The sequence below is a fragment of the Triticum aestivum genome, chromosome 4A (genome assembly GCF_018294505.1).
Source record: "Triticum aestivum cultivar Chinese Spring chromosome 4A, IWGSC CS RefSeq v2.1, whole genome shotgun sequence".
Classification (NCBI taxonomy): Eukaryota; Viridiplantae; Streptophyta; class Magnoliopsida; order Poales; family Poaceae; genus Triticum; species Triticum aestivum.
Genome location: NC_057803.1, coordinates 78877353 through 78894135, shown reverse-complemented (window position 1 = coordinate 78894135; position 16783 = coordinate 78877353).

Sequence of the window (16783 nt, the reverse complement as noted above, 5' to 3'; positions counted from 1 at the left end):
GAAAGGGCTTTAAAAGAAATGCCACAGTCGGACGTCGGGGTGACATCACAGAAAGGGCTTTAAAAGAAATACCACAGTCCGGCGTCTTAGCGACACCACATAAAGGGCTTTAAAAGAAATGCCACAGTCGGACGTCGGGGCGACATCACAGAAAGGGCTTTAAAAGAAATGCCACAGTCGGACGTCGGGGCGACATCACAGAAAGGGCTTTTATTCACAAGGAAATAATACTCATAATAAATGTTCAATTCATGAGAATAAATGGGTTAGTCCATCCACAGGAATAATCATTTAACCGGACTTAGCACTCATGCGATTCACTGGAGTCTCTGTCATCAAAACTGACATTTGATCAGGATAAGATAATATCGATCTAGGACATGGAATAGATGATTTGGAGGAATATATGACTCTGCAGAGTTTGTACAAAATTTTTCCCACAGCCAACGGATTTCCGTAGTCACGAAGGACTAGTTCCGTTTACGGTATTTCGGAAGAAAACACAGCTAACCAGTACACACCCATCCTACCTCTCGATGCTAGGAATCACCCTAGACATCGTCCAAGAAAAACTTTTGAGACGGGGAGATCACAATCTCGAATAGCATGGGATCAAATTTATATACGCGCGCTCTAAGGGGTGCCCCCCTCTCGGTCCCAACCGGAAACACCCATGCCCCCTGACCGGATGACTGGCTTTAATCCAGGGCCATGGAACCATCATCACGGCCTCTCCATTTTGGTGTGTACCAGGAAAGCGGTTTGCAACTTACTAAACCATATTCCTTGCGGAAAACATGTGGTAGTACAGGGAAGGAAATGAGAGGAACTGGACCGATACGGTTTGACACTTAAGTCACATAGTCTGGCATAAGACTAGCATGCTACGACACTGCCATCTTACCCATCCTCATGCCAACACATGGCCATTCATACTCACATCCATCCACTTATGGATAATCGAACTCACTTACCTCAATATTGCATAAAATAACATTCATCGATATGCTCCTCAACATGCCATGAAACTAACTAAATGCAAAACATGCCAAGACACTCATCATATCAAAAGTTCAAACATGCTTGCCTGGTTCAGAGTAGTCGGAGCCTAGCTCGGTGAATTTCGCGGCTCCGTCACCTCCTTCGGTATCTACGGTATAAAGAAAACATATGCGCTATCGTAAATACCAAGGGGTGCACAAAAAGTATTCCAAATATTTTTCAAATAAATATGATAAAAAACTAGACAAAATTTTAAAGAGAACAGAAAAAGAATCAATCAAAAATACTTTTCTGTTTAAAAGTTATAAGGGTTTTTGTCCAGGGACTCATCTGTAATGAAACAGAAGATTTCCAGGGGCTAGCTTATAAAAACAGAAAACGCTTCGGCAGAAACTACGCCAGCCCAAAGGGAAAGCGCATTTGGCAGAAGGCGTTTTCAGAAAACGCTTCGTTTAGAAAGGACAAAGAGGCTGACAGCGGGTCCCGCCTGTCAGGTTTGAACTTTCAAAAAGGGGGAAACGAAGCTCGTCGACGCCCGAGAACCGCGGTGGTCGCCGGCGGCGATCCACGGCGAGGCAGGGGGGTCGGAGGGTACCTCCGTGTTCAGGGCGCCATTCCACGTCGGCTGGTGGTGGTGGTGGTCGCCAGCGAGTACCACGTCGACGGCGAGCCTGACTCCGGCGGATGGCGGCTCGGGTGGTTGCGGACTTCGTCGGAGAGAGCTATGAAGATCAAATTGAGAAGGGGGTTAGGCTTCTGGTAGCTAGAGGGGGTAACGGACGGGGTTTGGGCGCCGGAGGCGGCCTCACCGGAGCGAATCGAGCTGGTGGCCGAGGCGGAGCGAGGCGGCCGGAGTAGAGGAAGAAGGGCCCCTCGAGGCTCTTCTAGTTGGTGGTCGGGGTCCAGTGAGGTGGTGGAGGTGTGCGGGGGCGAGAGGGAGCTTAGGGGCGCTATATATAACCGGCCCGAGGCGGTTGCCGTGAACGGGATAAGTCCGGCGAGTGATTACAGCGGCGCTGTGGTTGGGCAGTGGGATTAGGGGCTTGGGCAACGCCGTTGAGGTCCACCGGTCCCATTTAGGTGCTAATTGGGCTGGGATTTGGTGCTATGGGAGAGTTCGACAGAACGGGGCAGCGTGGGCCCGTCGACGGCAGTGAGCACGTTCCGTGCTTGCCGGGCCACGGCGACGGTGCCACGGGCGTGCGCTGGCATGCATGAGGCCACGCGGAGAGCAGAGGGGCGTTGGGCGGCGCCGAACGGCGTTGAGCCGCCGTTCCGTCCCCTGTCGGCCGCCACGGGAGGTCCCGACGCTGCAGAAGACGCCGGCAAGGGCGCGCCAGCGTGCCACCGACGCCAGGAAGAGGCCAAGTGCGCGTGTGGTGCTCCAGACAGTAGGAAGAGGCAGCGAGGAACGTGCCAAGTGCACTGTGAACGCGTGAGTGAAGCTGACGGACGAAAAATGACACTGAAGTCTGAATTTTTCTGAATTTGCAAAGGAACAGTGCAGCTCAGGTGTTCGACAGAATGTTTTTGGCCTCTGGGGATTTTTCCTTGAGCTGATTTTTGGTGGAGTGGCTTCTCATTGCTCCAGTAGGCTGCCTGATTTTTGGTGAAATTTTTGCAGAAGTGTAGGTATGAATTTCACCAAATTTGGCAAATCGTGTCCAAACTTGCAGAGACTGAATTTTGAAAAATTTGAAAAGAGAAGGAGTGGATCAAGATGGTTCTGGGTTGTGGGTACAAAGGACTTTCCAGGAGAGTTGGTTTGGGATAAAAACTCAAAGGCAAAGTGGTACTTGCTTTGAAAATCACTAAGGCTCAAAATAATTTGCAGAATTGATTTGAGGGGAAAAATAATTAGAATAAAATCCAAAACTTGCTTGGATTAGTTGGGACAGAGAACTTAGGCTGATTACAAGGAGTAGGGGAGGTTTTGGAGGGGTTTTACCACATGGGCAAAAATGCCAAGTCATGGGTGGTTTCCAAGATATGAAAATCCCAAATTTTCATAGAGTTTCTTTTTAAAAGAAAAACAAATTAAACTCCCAAAATAATTTGAGAGGGAACCAACAGAGAAGAGGTTTCAAAAGATCAAACACCACAGTTTGAAGAAAAAATAAAATCCTTGCCAAAGAAAAGAAAGTTTTTAAGAGGAAGGATTTTCTGAAAAAAAATAAATGGCCTCTTTTCAAAAACCACAAAGTTTTTTGATGAAAACCAAATTAAAATTTTGGAGTGTCACACATCCCTCTAATACTCTAAGTGATTACGTGATCCAAATCAACTAAACCATGTCCGATCATCTCGTGAGATGGAGTAGTTTCATTGGGGAACATCACTATGTTGATCATATCTACTATATGATTCACGCTCAACCTTTCGGTCTCCGTGTTCCGAGGCCATATCTGTATATGCTTGGCTCGTCAAGTATAACCTGAGTATTCCGCGTGTGCAACTATTTTGCACCCGTTGTATTCGAACGTAGAGCCTATCACACCCGATCATCACGTGGTGTCTCAGCACGAAGAACTTTCGCAACGGTGCATACTTAGGGAGAACACTTTCTTGATAATTTAGTGAGAGATCATCTTATAATGCTACCGTCAATCAAAGCAAGATAAGAAGCATAAAAAGATAAACATCACATGCAATCAATATAAGTGGTATGATATGGCCATCATCATCTTGTGCTTGTGATCTCCATCTCCGAAGCACCGTCGTGATCAACATCGTCACCGGCGCAACACCTTGATCTCCATCGTAGCATCGTTGTCGTCTCTCCAATCTTATGCTTCCACGACTATCGCTACCGCTTAGTGATAAAGTAAAGCATTATAGCGCGATTGCATTGCATACAATAAAGCGACAACCATATGGCTCCTGCCAGTTGCCGATAACTCGGTTACAAAACATGATCATCTCATACAATAAAATTTAGCATCATGTCTTGACCATATCACATCACAACATGCCCTGCAAAAACAAGTTAGATGTCCTTTACTTTGTTGTTGCAAGTTTTACGTGGCTGCTACGGGCTTAAGCAAGAACCAATCTTACCTACGCATCAAAACCACAACGCTAGTTTGTCAAGTTGGTGCTGTTTTAACCTTCGCAAGGACTGGGCATAGCCACACTCGGTTCAACTAAAGTTGGAGAAACTGCCACCCGCAAGCCACCTATGTGCAAAGCACGTCGGGAGAACCGGCCTCGCGTAAGCGTACGCGTAATGTCAGTCCGGGCCGCTTCGTCCAACAATACCGCCGAACCAAAGTATGACATGTTGGTAAGCAGTATGACTTATATCGCCCACAACTTACTTGTGTTCTACTCGTGCATATAACATCTACATATAAAACCTAGGCTCGGATGCCACTGTTGGGCAACGTAGTAATTTCAAAAAATTTCCTACGCACACGCAAGATCATGGTGATGCATAGCAACAAGAGGGGAGAGTGTGATCTACGTACCCTTGTAAATCAACAACGGAAGCGTTAACTTGGTTGATGTAGTCGTACGTCTCCACGGCCCGACCGATCAAGCACCGAAACCACGGCATCTCTGAGTTCTAGCAGATGTTCAGCTCGATGACGATCCCCGGACTCCGATCCAGCAAAGTGTCGGGGAAGAGTTCCGTCAGCACGACAGCGTGGTGACGATCTTGATGTACTACCATCGCAGGGCTTCGCCTAAGCACCGCTACAATATTATCGAGCACTATGGTGGAAGGGGGCACCGCACACGGCTAAGAATATGATCACGTGGATCAACTTGTGTCTCTAGGGGTGCCCCCTGCCCCTGTATATAAAGGAGCAAGGGGAGGAGGCCGGCCGACCCTATAGGCGCGCCAAGGAGGAGTCCTCCTCCTAGTAGGAGTAGGACTCCTACTAGGAGGGGGAAGGAAGTGGGGAGGGAGAGGGAAAGGGGGGCGCCGCCCCCCTCTCCTAGTCCAATTCGGACCAGGGGGGAGGAGGCACGCGGCCCACCTTTGGCTGCCCCTCTCTCTCTCCACTAAGGCCCATATGGCCCATTACATCTCCCGGGGGGGTTCCGGTAACCCTCCGGCTCTCCGGTTTTCTCCGAAATCACCTGGAACACTTCCGGTGTCCGAATATAGCCGTCCAATATATCAATCTTTATGTCTCGACCATTTCGAGACTCCTCGTCATGTCCGTGATCACATCCGGGACTCCTAACTAACTTCGGTACATCAAAACTCATAAACTCATAATATAACTGTCGTCGAAACCTTAAGCGTGCGGACCCTACGGGTTCGAGAACAATGTAGACATGACCGAGACACGTCTTCGGTCAATAACCAATAGCGGAACCTGGATGCTCATATTGGCTCCTACATATTCTACGAAGATCTTTATCGGTCAGACTGCATAACAACATACGTCGTTCCCTTTGTCATCGGTATGTTACTTGCCCGAGATTCGATCGTCGGTATCTCAATACCTAGTTCAATCTCGTTACCGGCAAGTCTCTTTACTCGTTCTGTAATACATCATCCCGCAACTAACTCAATAGTTGCAATGCTTGCAAGGCTTAAGTGATGTGCATTACCGAGAGGGCCCATAGATACCTCTCCGACAATCGGAGTGACAAATCCTAATCTCGAAATACGCCAACCCAACATGTACCTTTGGAGACACCTGTAGAGCTCCTTTATAATCACCAAGTTACGTTGTGACGTTTGGTAGCACACAAAGTGTTCCTCTAGCAAACAGGAGTTGCATAATCTCATAGTCATAGGAACATGTATAAGTCATGAAGAAAGCAATAGCAACATACTAAATGATCGGGTGCTAAGCTAATGGAATGGGTCATGTCAATCAGATCATTCAACTAATGATGTGATCCCGTTAATCAAATAACAACTCTTTGTCCATGGTTAGGAAACATAACCATCTTTGATTAACGAGCTAGTCAAGTAGAGGCATACTAGTGACACTCTGTTTGTCTATGTATTCACACATGTATTATGTTTCCGGTTAATACAATTCTAGCATGAATAATAAACTTTTATCATGATATAAGGAAATAAATAATAACTTTATTATTGCCTCTAGGGCATATTTCCTTCAGTCTCCCACTTGCACTAGAGTCAATAATCTAGATTACACAGTAATGATTCTAACACCCATGGAGCCTTGGTGCTGATCATGTTTTGCTCGTGGAAGAGGCTTAGTCAACGGGTCTGCAACATTCATATCCGTATGTATCTTGAAAATCTCTATGTCTCCCACCTTGACTAGATCCCGGATGGAATTGAAGTGTCTCTTGATGTGCTTGCTTCTCTTGTGAAATCTGGATTCCTTCGCCAAGGCAATTGTACCAGTATTGTCACAAAAGATTTTCATTGGACCCCATGCACTAGGTATGACAACTAGATCGGATATGAACTCCTTCATCCAGACTCCTTCATTTGCTGCTTCTGAAGCAGCTATGTATTCCGCTTCACACGTAGATCCCGCCACGACGCTTTGTTTAGAACTGCACCAACTGACAGCTCCACCGTTTAATGTAAACACATATCCGGTTTGTGACTTAGAATCATCCGGATCAGTGTCAAAGCTTGCATCAACGTAACCGTTTATGATGAGCTCTTTGTCACCTCCATATACGAGAAACATATCCTTAGTCCTTTTCAGATACTTCAGGATGTTCTTGACCGCTGTCCAGTGATCCACTCCTGGATTACTTTGGTACCTCCCTGCTAGACTTATAGCAAGGCACAAATCAAGTCTGGTACACAGCATTGCATACATGATAGAGCCTATGGCTGAAGCATAGGGAACATCTTTCATTTTCTCTCTATCTTCTGTAGTGGTCAGGCATTGAGTCTGAGTCAACTTCACACCTTGTAACACAGGCAAGAACCCTTTCTTTGCTTGATCCATTTTGAACTTCTTCAAAATCTTGTCAAGGTATGTGCTTTGTGAAAGTCCAATTAAACGCCTTGATCTATCTCTATAGATCTTTATGCCTAATATGTAAGCAGCTTCACTGAGGTCTTTCATTGAAAAACTCTTATTCAAGTATCCCTTTATGCTATCCAGAAATTCTATATCATTTCCGATCAGTAATATGTCATCCACATATAATATCAGAAATGCTACAGAGCTCCCACTCACTTTCTTGTAAATACAGGCTTCTCCAAAAGTCTGTATAAAACCAAATGCTTTGATCACACTATCAAAGTGTTTATTCCAACTCCGAGAGGCTTGCACCAGTCCATAAATGGATCGCTGGAGCTTGCACACTTTGTTAGCTCCCTTTGGATCGGCAAAACCTTCCGGTTGTATCATATACAACTCTTCTTCCAGAAATCCATTCAGGAATGCAGTTTTGACATCCATCTGCCAAATTTCATAATCATAAAATGCGGCAATTGCTAACATGATTCGGACAGACTTAAGCATCGCTACGGGTGAGAAGGTCTCATCGTAGTCATCCCCTTGAACTTGCCGAAACCCTTTTGTGACAAGTCGAGCTTTGTAGACAATAATATTACCGTCGGCGTCTGTCTTCTTCTTGAAGATCCATTTATTCTCAATTGCTTGCCGATCATTGGGCAAGTCAACCAAAGTCCACACTTTGTTCTCATACATGGATCCCATCTCAGATTTCATGGCTTCAAGCCATTTTGCAGAATCTGGGCTCACCATCGCTTCTTCATAGTTCGTAGGTTCATCATGATCTAGTAGCATGACTTCCAGAACTGAATTACCGTACCACTCTGGCGCAGATCTCACTCTGGTTGATCTACGAGGTTCAGTAGTATCTTGTTCTGAAGTTTCATGATCATTGTCATTAGCTTCCTCACTAATTGGTGTAGGTGTCACAGAAACAGTTTTCTGTGATGCACTACTTTCCAATAAGGGAGCAGGTACAGTTACGTCGTCAAGTTCTACTTTCCTCCCACTCACTTCTTTCGAGAGAAACTCCTTCTCTAGAAAGTTTCCGAACATAGCAACAAAAGTCTTTCCTTCGGATCTGTGATAGAAGGTGTATCCAATAGTCTCCTTTGGATATCCTATGAAGACACATTTCTCCGATTTGGGTTCGAGCTTATCAGGTTGAAGCTTTTTCATCTAAGCATCGCAGCCCCAAACTTTCAGAAACGACAACTTTGGTTTCTTGCCAAACCATAGTTCATAAGGCGTCGTCTCAACGGATTTTGATGGTGCCCCATTTAACGTGAATGCGGTCGTCTCCAAAGCACAACCCCAAAACGATAGCGGTAAATCAGTAAGAGACATCATAGATCGCACCATATCTAGTAAAGTACGATTACGACATTCGGACACACCATTACGCTGTGGTGTTCCGGGTGGCGTGAGTTGCGAAACTATTCTGCATTGTTTCAAATGTACACCAAACTCGTAACTCAAATATTCTCCTCCACGATCAGATCATAGAAACTTTATTTTCTTGTTACGATGATTTTCAACTTCACTCTGAAATTCTTTGAACTTTTCAAACGTTCCAGACTTATGTTTCATTAAGTAGATATACCCATATCTGCTTAAGTCATCTGTGAAGGTGAGAAAATAACGATATCCGCCACAAGCCTCAATATTCATCGGACCACATACATCTGTATGTATGATTTCCAACAAATTTGTTGCTCTCTCCATAGTACCGGAGAACGGCGTTTTAGTCATCTTGCCCATGAGGCACGGTTCGCAAGTACCAAGTGATTCATAATCAAGTGGTTCCAAAAGTCCATCAGTATGGAGTTTCTTCATGCGCTTTACACCGATATGACCTAAACGGAAGTGCCACAAATAAGTTGCACTATCATTATCAACTCTACATCTTTTGGCTTCAACATTATGAATATGTGTGTTACTACTATCGAGATTCAATAAGAATAGACCACTCTTCAATGGTGCATGACCATAAAAGATATTACTCATATAAATAGAACAACCATTATTCTCTGATTTAAATGAATAACCGTCTCACATCAAACAAGATCCAGATATAATGTTCATGCTTAACGCTGGCACCAAATAGCAATTATTTAGGTCTAATATTAATCCCGAAGGTAGATGTAGAGGTAGCGTGCCGACCGCGATCACATCGACTTTGGAACCATTTCCCACGCGCATCGTCACCTCGTCCTTAGCCAATCTTTGCTTAATTTGTAGTCCCTATTTCGAGTTGCAAATATTAGCAACAGAACCAGTATCAAATACCCATGTGCTGCTGTGAGCATTAGTAAGGTACACATCAATAACATGTATATCACATATACCTTTGTTCACCTTGCCATCCTTCTTATCTGCCAAATACTTGGGGCAGTTCCGCTTCCAGTGACCAGTCTACTTGCAGTAGAAGCACTCAGTTTCAGGCTTAGGTCCAGACTTAGGTTTCTTCTCTTGAGCAGCAACTTGCTTGTTGTTCTTCTTGAAGTTCCCCTTCTTCTTCCCTTTGCCCTTTTTCTTGAAACTAGTGGTCTTGTTGACCATCAACACTTGATGCTCCTTTTTGATTTCTACCTCCACAGCTTTTAGCATTGCGAAGAGCTCGGGAATAGTCTTATTCATCCCTTGCATATTATAGTTCATCACGAAGCTCTTGTAGCTTGGTGGCAGTGATTGGAGAATTCTGTCAATGACGCAATCATCTGGAAGATTAACTCCCATTTGAATCAAGTTATTATTATACCCAGACATTTTGAGTATATGCTCACTGACAGAACTGTTCTCCTCCATCTTGCAGCTATAGAACTTATTGGAGACTTCATATTTCTCAATCCGGGCATTTGCTTGAAATATTAACTTCAACTCCTGGAACATCTCATATGCTCCATGACGTTCAAAACGTCGTTGAAGTCCCGGTTCTAAGCCGTAAAGCATGGCACACTAAACTATCGAGTAATCATCAGCTTTGCTCTGCCAGATGTTCACAACATCTGGTGTTTCTCCAGCAGAAGGCCTGGCACCCAGCGGTGCTTCCAGGGAGTAATTCTTCTATGCAGCAATGAGGATAATCCTCTAGTTACGGACCCAGTCCGTGTAATTGCTACCATCATCTTTCAACTTTGCTTTCTCAAGGAACGCATTAAAATTCAACGGAACAACAGCACGGGCCATTTATCTACAATCATACATAAACAAGCAAGATACTATCAGGTACTAAGTTCATGATAAATTTAGGTTCAGTTAATCATATTACTTAAAGAACTCCCACTTAGATAGACATCCCTCTAATACTCTAAGTGATTACGTGATCCAAATCAACTAAACCATGTCCGATCAACACGTGAGATGGAGTAGTTTCATTGGTGAACATCACTATGTTGATCCTATCTACTATATGATTCACGCTCGACCTTTCGATCTCCGTGTTCTGAGGCCATATCTGTATATGCTTGCTCGTCAAGTATAACCTGAGTATTCCGCGTGTGCAACTGTTTTGCACCCATTGTATTTGAACATAGAGCCTATCACACCCGATCATCACGTGGTGTCTCAGCACGAAGAACTTTCGCAATGGTGCATACTCAGGGAGAACACTTTCTTGATAATTTAGTGAGAGATCATCTTATAATGCTACCGTCAATCAAAGCAAGATAAGATGCATAAAAAGATAGACATCACATGCAATCAATATAAGTGATATGATATGGCCATCATCATCTTGTGCTTGTGATCTCCATCTCCGAAGCACCGTCGTGATCAGCATCGTCACCGGCGTGACACCTTGATCTCCATCGTAGCATCGTTGTCGTCTCGCCAATCTTGTGCTTCCACGACTATCGCTACCGCTTAGTGATAAAGTAAAGCATTACAGCGCGATTGCATTGCATACAATAAAGCGACAACCATATGGCTCCTGCTAGTTGCCGATAACTCGGTTACAAAACATGATCATCTCATACAATAAAATTTAGCATCATGTCTTGACCATATCACATCACAACATGCCCTGCAAAAACAAGTTAGACGTCCTCTACTTTGTTGTTGCAAGTTTTACGTGGCTGCTACGAGCTTAAGCAAGAACCAATCTTACCTACGCATCAAAACCACAACGATAGTTTGTCAAGTTGGTGCTGTTTTAACCTTCGCAAGGACTGGGCGTAGCCACACTCAGTTCAACTAAAGTTGGAGAACCTGTCACCCGCAAGCCACCTATGTGCAAAGCACATCGGGAGAACCGGTCTCGCGTAAGCGTACGCGTAATGTCGGTCCGGGCCGCTTCGTCCAACAATACCGCCGAACCAAAGTATGACATGCTGGTAAGCAGTATGACTTATATCGCCCACAATTTACTTGTGTTCTACTCGTGCATATAACATCAACATATAAAACCTAGGCTCGGATTCCACTGTTGGGCAACGTAGTAATTTAAAAAAAAATCCTACGCACACGCAAGATCATGGTGATGCATAGCAACGAGAGGGGAGAGTGTGATCTATGTACCCTTGTAGATCAACAACGGAAGTGTTAACTTGGTTGATGTAGTCGTACATCTCCACGGCCCGACCGATCAAGCACCGAAACCACGACACCTCCGAGTTCTAGCACACGTTCAGCTCGATGACGATCCCCGGACTCCAATCCAGCAAAGTGTCGGGGAAGAGTTCCGTCAGCACGACGGCGTGGTGACGATCTTGATGTACTACCGTCGCAGGGCTTCGCCTAAGCACTGCTACAATATTATCGAGGACTATGGTGGAAGGGGGCACCGCACACGGCTAAGAATATGATCACGTGGATCAACTTGTGTCTCTAGGGGTGCCCCCTGCCCCCGTATATAAAGGAGCAAGGGGAGGATGTCGGCCGACCCTATAGGCGCGCCAAGGAGGAGTCCTCCTCCTAGTAGGAGTAGGACTCCTACTAGGAGGGGGAAGGAAGTGGGGAGGGAGAGGGAAAGGGGGGCGCCGCCCCCCTCTCCTAGTCCAATTCGGACCAGGGGGGAGGAGGCGCGCGACCCACCTTTGGCTGCCCCTCTCTCTCCACTAAGGCCCATATGGCCCATTACTTCTCCCGAGGGGGTTCCGGTAACCCTCCGGCTCTCCGGTTTTCTCCGAAATCACCCGGAACACTTCCGGTGTCCGAATATAGCCGTCCAATATATCAATCTTTATGTCTCGACCATTTCGAGACTCCTCGTCATGTCCGTGATCACATCCGGGACTCCGAACTAACTTCGGTACATCAAAACTCATAAACTCATAATATAACTGTCATCGAAACCTTAAGCGTGCGGACCCTACGGGTTTGAGAACAATGTAGACATGACCGAGACACGTCTCCGGTCAATAACCAATAGCGGAACCTGGATGCTCATATTGGCTCCTACATATTCTACAAAGATCTTTATCGGTCAGACCGCATAACAACATACGTCGTTCCCTTTGTCATCGGTATGTTACTTGCCCGAGATTCGATCGTCGGTATCTCAATACCTAGTTCAATCTTGTTACCGGCAAGTCTCTTTACTCGTTCTGTAATACATCATCCCGCAACTAACTCATTAGTTGCAATGCTTGCAATGCTTATGTGATGTGCATTACCGAGAGGGCCCAGAGATACCTCTCTGACAATCGGAGTGACAAATCCTAATCTCGAAATACGCCAACCCAACATGTACCTTTGGAGACACCTGTAGAGCTCCTTTATAATCACCAAGTTACGTTGTGACGTTTGGTAGCACACAAAGTGTTCCTCTGGCAAACGGGAGTTGCATAATCTCATAGTCATAGGAACATGTATAAGTCATGAAGAAAGCAATAGCAACATACTAAACGATCGGGTGCTAAGCTAATGGAATGGGTCATGTCAATCAGATCATTCAACTAATGATGTGATCCCATTAATCAAATAACAACTCTTTGTTCATGGTTAGGAAACATAACCATCTTTGATTAACGAGCTAGTCAAGTAAAGGCATACTAGACACTCTGTTTGTCTATGTATTCACACATGTATTATGTTTCCGGTTAATACAATTCTAGCATGAATAATAAACTTTTATCATGATATAAGGAAATAAATAATAACTTTATTATTGCCTCTAGGGCATATTTCCTTCACCAGAGTCCGGCGGGCAACCTCCTTCCAAGAGGAGCCAGCCCACTGTGCCTGTGGCCCCCGTCCAACCGGAGGCGCTGGACAATATGTTGGAGGCGTGTAACGCCCTCGATGCGGCTATATCTCCCACGTGTCGAAGCATGACTTAGAGGCATAACCGCATTGAAAGCAATGTCGCAAGTGAGGTAATCTTCACACAACCCATGTAATACATAAGGGAAAGAGATACATAGTTGGCTTACAATCGCCACTTCACACAATACATGAATACAGCATTACAACAATCAAATACAATCAAGGTCCGACTACGGAACCAAAATAAAAGAAGAACCCCAAAAGCGACAAGGTCCCCCGATCGACCCCAACTGGGCTCCACTACTGATCAACTAGAACGAAACAACACAAAGGACAAGATCTTCATCGAGCTCCTCCTTGAGCTTGGTTGCGTCATCTGCACGGTATCCTCGGCACCTGCAAGCTGGTTTTTGGAAGTATCTGTGAGTCACAGGGACTCAGCAATCTCACACCCTCGCGATCAAGAGTATTTAAGCTTATGGGTAAGGTAAAATGTATGAGGTGGAGCTGCAGCAAGCGACTAGCATATTTGGTGGCTAACATACGCAAATGAGAGCGAGAAGAGAAGGCAAAAGCACGGTCGAACAACTATGATCAAGAAGTGATCCTAGAACAACTATGGTGGCTAACATACACACGCGGTTGATGTATTTTAATTAAGATCAACTTCAGGTTTTCTACAACCGGACGTTAACAAATTTCCATCTGCCCATAACCACGGGCACGGATTTTGAAAGTTCAATCCCTGCAGGGGAGTCCCAACTTAGCCCATCACAAGCTCTCACGGTCAACGAAGGATATTCCTTCTAGCGGGAAGACCCGATCAGACTCGGAATCCCGGTTACAAGACATTTCGACAATGATAAGACAAATCCAGCAACACCACCCGAATGTGCCGACAAATCCCGATAGGAGCTGCACATATCTCGTTCTCAGGGCACACTCAGATTGTCTAAACTTCCGGTAGGCCAGCCCAGAGTTGCCCCTAGTGGTCACCGGCGGCAGACGAGGTGGACCAACACTCAGAGGAGCACTGGCCCGGGGGGGTAAAATAATGATGACCCTTGAGTCCGCGAAACCCAAGGGAAAAATAGGCTAGGTGGCGAATGGTAAAACCAAAGTTGGGCATTGCTGGAAGAGTTTTATTCAAGGCGAACTGTCAAGGGGTTCCCGTTATTACCCAACCGCGTAAGGAACGCAAAATCCAGGAACATAACACCGATATGACAGAAACTAGGGTGGAAAGAGTGGAACAAAACACCAGGCATAAGGCCGAGCCTTCCACCCTTTACCAAGTATATAGATGCATTAATTAAATAAGATATATTGTGATATCCCCAACGAGTAAACATGTTCCAACAAGGAACAACATCTCCATGTTCCAACAAGGAACGAACTTCAATCTTCACCTGCAACTAACAATGCTATAAGAGGGGCTAAGCAAAGCGGTAACATAGCCAAACAACGGTTTGCTAGGACAAGGTGGGTTAGAGGCTTGGTTCACAAAATGGGAGGCATGATAAGCAAGTGGTAGGTATCGCAGCATAGGCATAGCAAAAGAGCGAGCATCTAGCAAGCAAAGATAGAAGTGATTTCGAGGCTATGGTCATCTTGCCTGAGATCCCGCAAGGAAGAAGAACGAGTCCATGAAGAAGACAAACGGATGTAGTCGAACGGATCCCCACAACTCCGGAATGAAACCGAAGCTAACGAGAGAAGCAAACCGGAAAGAAGCAAGTAATATACTAAACAACCAAGCATAACACAGCATGATGCACAACCATGTATGATGCCTGTCCGGTTTAAATATGCATGACATGGCAAATGGCAACAACCAAAACTACAAATTAAGTGGAGCTCAATATGCAATGGGTTGCATATTGATGGAACACCACATCAATTATTTAGTTCTCTCCCGTTTAGGTACCCAACAATATTAAATGTTGTTAAACATGGCAAGAGAAGAAGCAAAAGTAAATGAGGCCGGAACAAACAACGATTCCGGTAAATCCCCATATGCGTTTAGCAATTTAATGCAAACAACAATTTTAAACATTTTAATTGTTGTTATCATGATGCGGATGACATGTGCAAGTTTATGCAATTTTTATTAAAAGTTGACAAGAGCATTATGAAGCATTTGTCGTCGTGGTGGAAAGAAAAGGGGTTCCACGGCAATGTTCCAGTTCAGGTAACTCGATTGAGATACCGATGAAAAGGAGAAGTGTGCGGATGCGTGAAAAAGATGGTCGGGCGCTCCCGGATACCAGGTGTCCCATGAGTCGATGGCATGGCAGCGAGAGACACTACAGACACGATGCAGACAAAGGGTACATCTCATACACCACAAGCAATCGTTCTCGGACGGTCGTCTCGGGGTTATACCTTCCAAAGGAGCATTCTCAGAGCGGTTTGAGTTCGTAGAGGAAGTAGTGGTTCATGTTCGTTTTCAGAGAGGCACTTGACGAATCCAACATTTTCGGGGCGATGGTAGTTGTACACGGGTCGCATAGGAACTTGACGAAACCCAAGGTGACGGTTGTGGTACTTGGCAAAACGCATGTCAATGGTTGTTGTTCTTGTATCGTCGTGGAGGTATTCGTTCACTCAACGGTCTTATCGGAACCTCGTCAGCAATAGAGATCCACCTTGGTGTTCAGAACGGGTACTTGGCGTCGTGGTACTTGGCGATTTCGAAGGCAGCGGAAATCAAACTTGGTGGTCTCCGTTGACATGGTACTTAGCGAATCCTTGTTCGATGGTCTTCATTGGTGGTTCAGGGCACGGTGTATGTACTTGGCATGATGCAGGGGCGATGGCCGTAGGACACTAGGACCCAAAGCAGAGGAGCAGGGGATCGAGGCTCTAGCCATCTCCTGCAGGTGTTTCGCTGGACGGCGGCGGTAAGGCGACAACAGCAGAGCTGCCAGGGATGGCGACATCGCCATGGAAGAAGCAGGGGCGTGAGGGCGGCAGAAGCAGCAAGGTGGACTTGGGCGCTGGAGGAAGTAGCAAGGTAGCGCCATGGAGATCCTGGACGACGAGGCCAGATCGGCTGGCAGGGCGCCAAGGGACGTCGAGGTGGCGGAGGTCGCGGGTCGGGCATCGGGCTTGAGATGTAGGAGGACTCCGGGCGGCGGCAAGGATGGCCGGCGGTGAGGAGGCAGCAGTGACGCGACGAGGTGCAGCGGCGGGAGCTTCGAGCTCGGCCGGCTGCGGCCATGGAGGACGGCGGCGCGGAGGCGGGGCCCTTGAGGGCGCGACGCTTGGGATCCAGTGTCTGGCAGGGTCATGGTAAGGGCCTCCTCTCTGTGCGGCGGCGCTAGGAGGAAGGGGGAGAGAGGCAGTGCGAGGCCTGGAGAGGGCGTTGGGGAGGATGGGATCGAGTGCTAGTAGAAAAAGGACCTAATGTGACACACATTAGTCTCGGTTCGATTTTGCCCCGGTACTAATGGCACCATTAGTGCCGGTTCGATCTGCTATGCACTAATGCCGGTTCGTGTTGAACCTTTAGTACCGGTTCGTGCCTCGAACCGGTACTAAAGGGGTGGTGGCAGGCTGGCGTTAGGCACGGGCCCCATGATCACCTTTAGTACCGGTTCGTGGTACAAACTGGTACTAAAGGGATAACCTTTAGTACCAGTTTGTGCCATGAA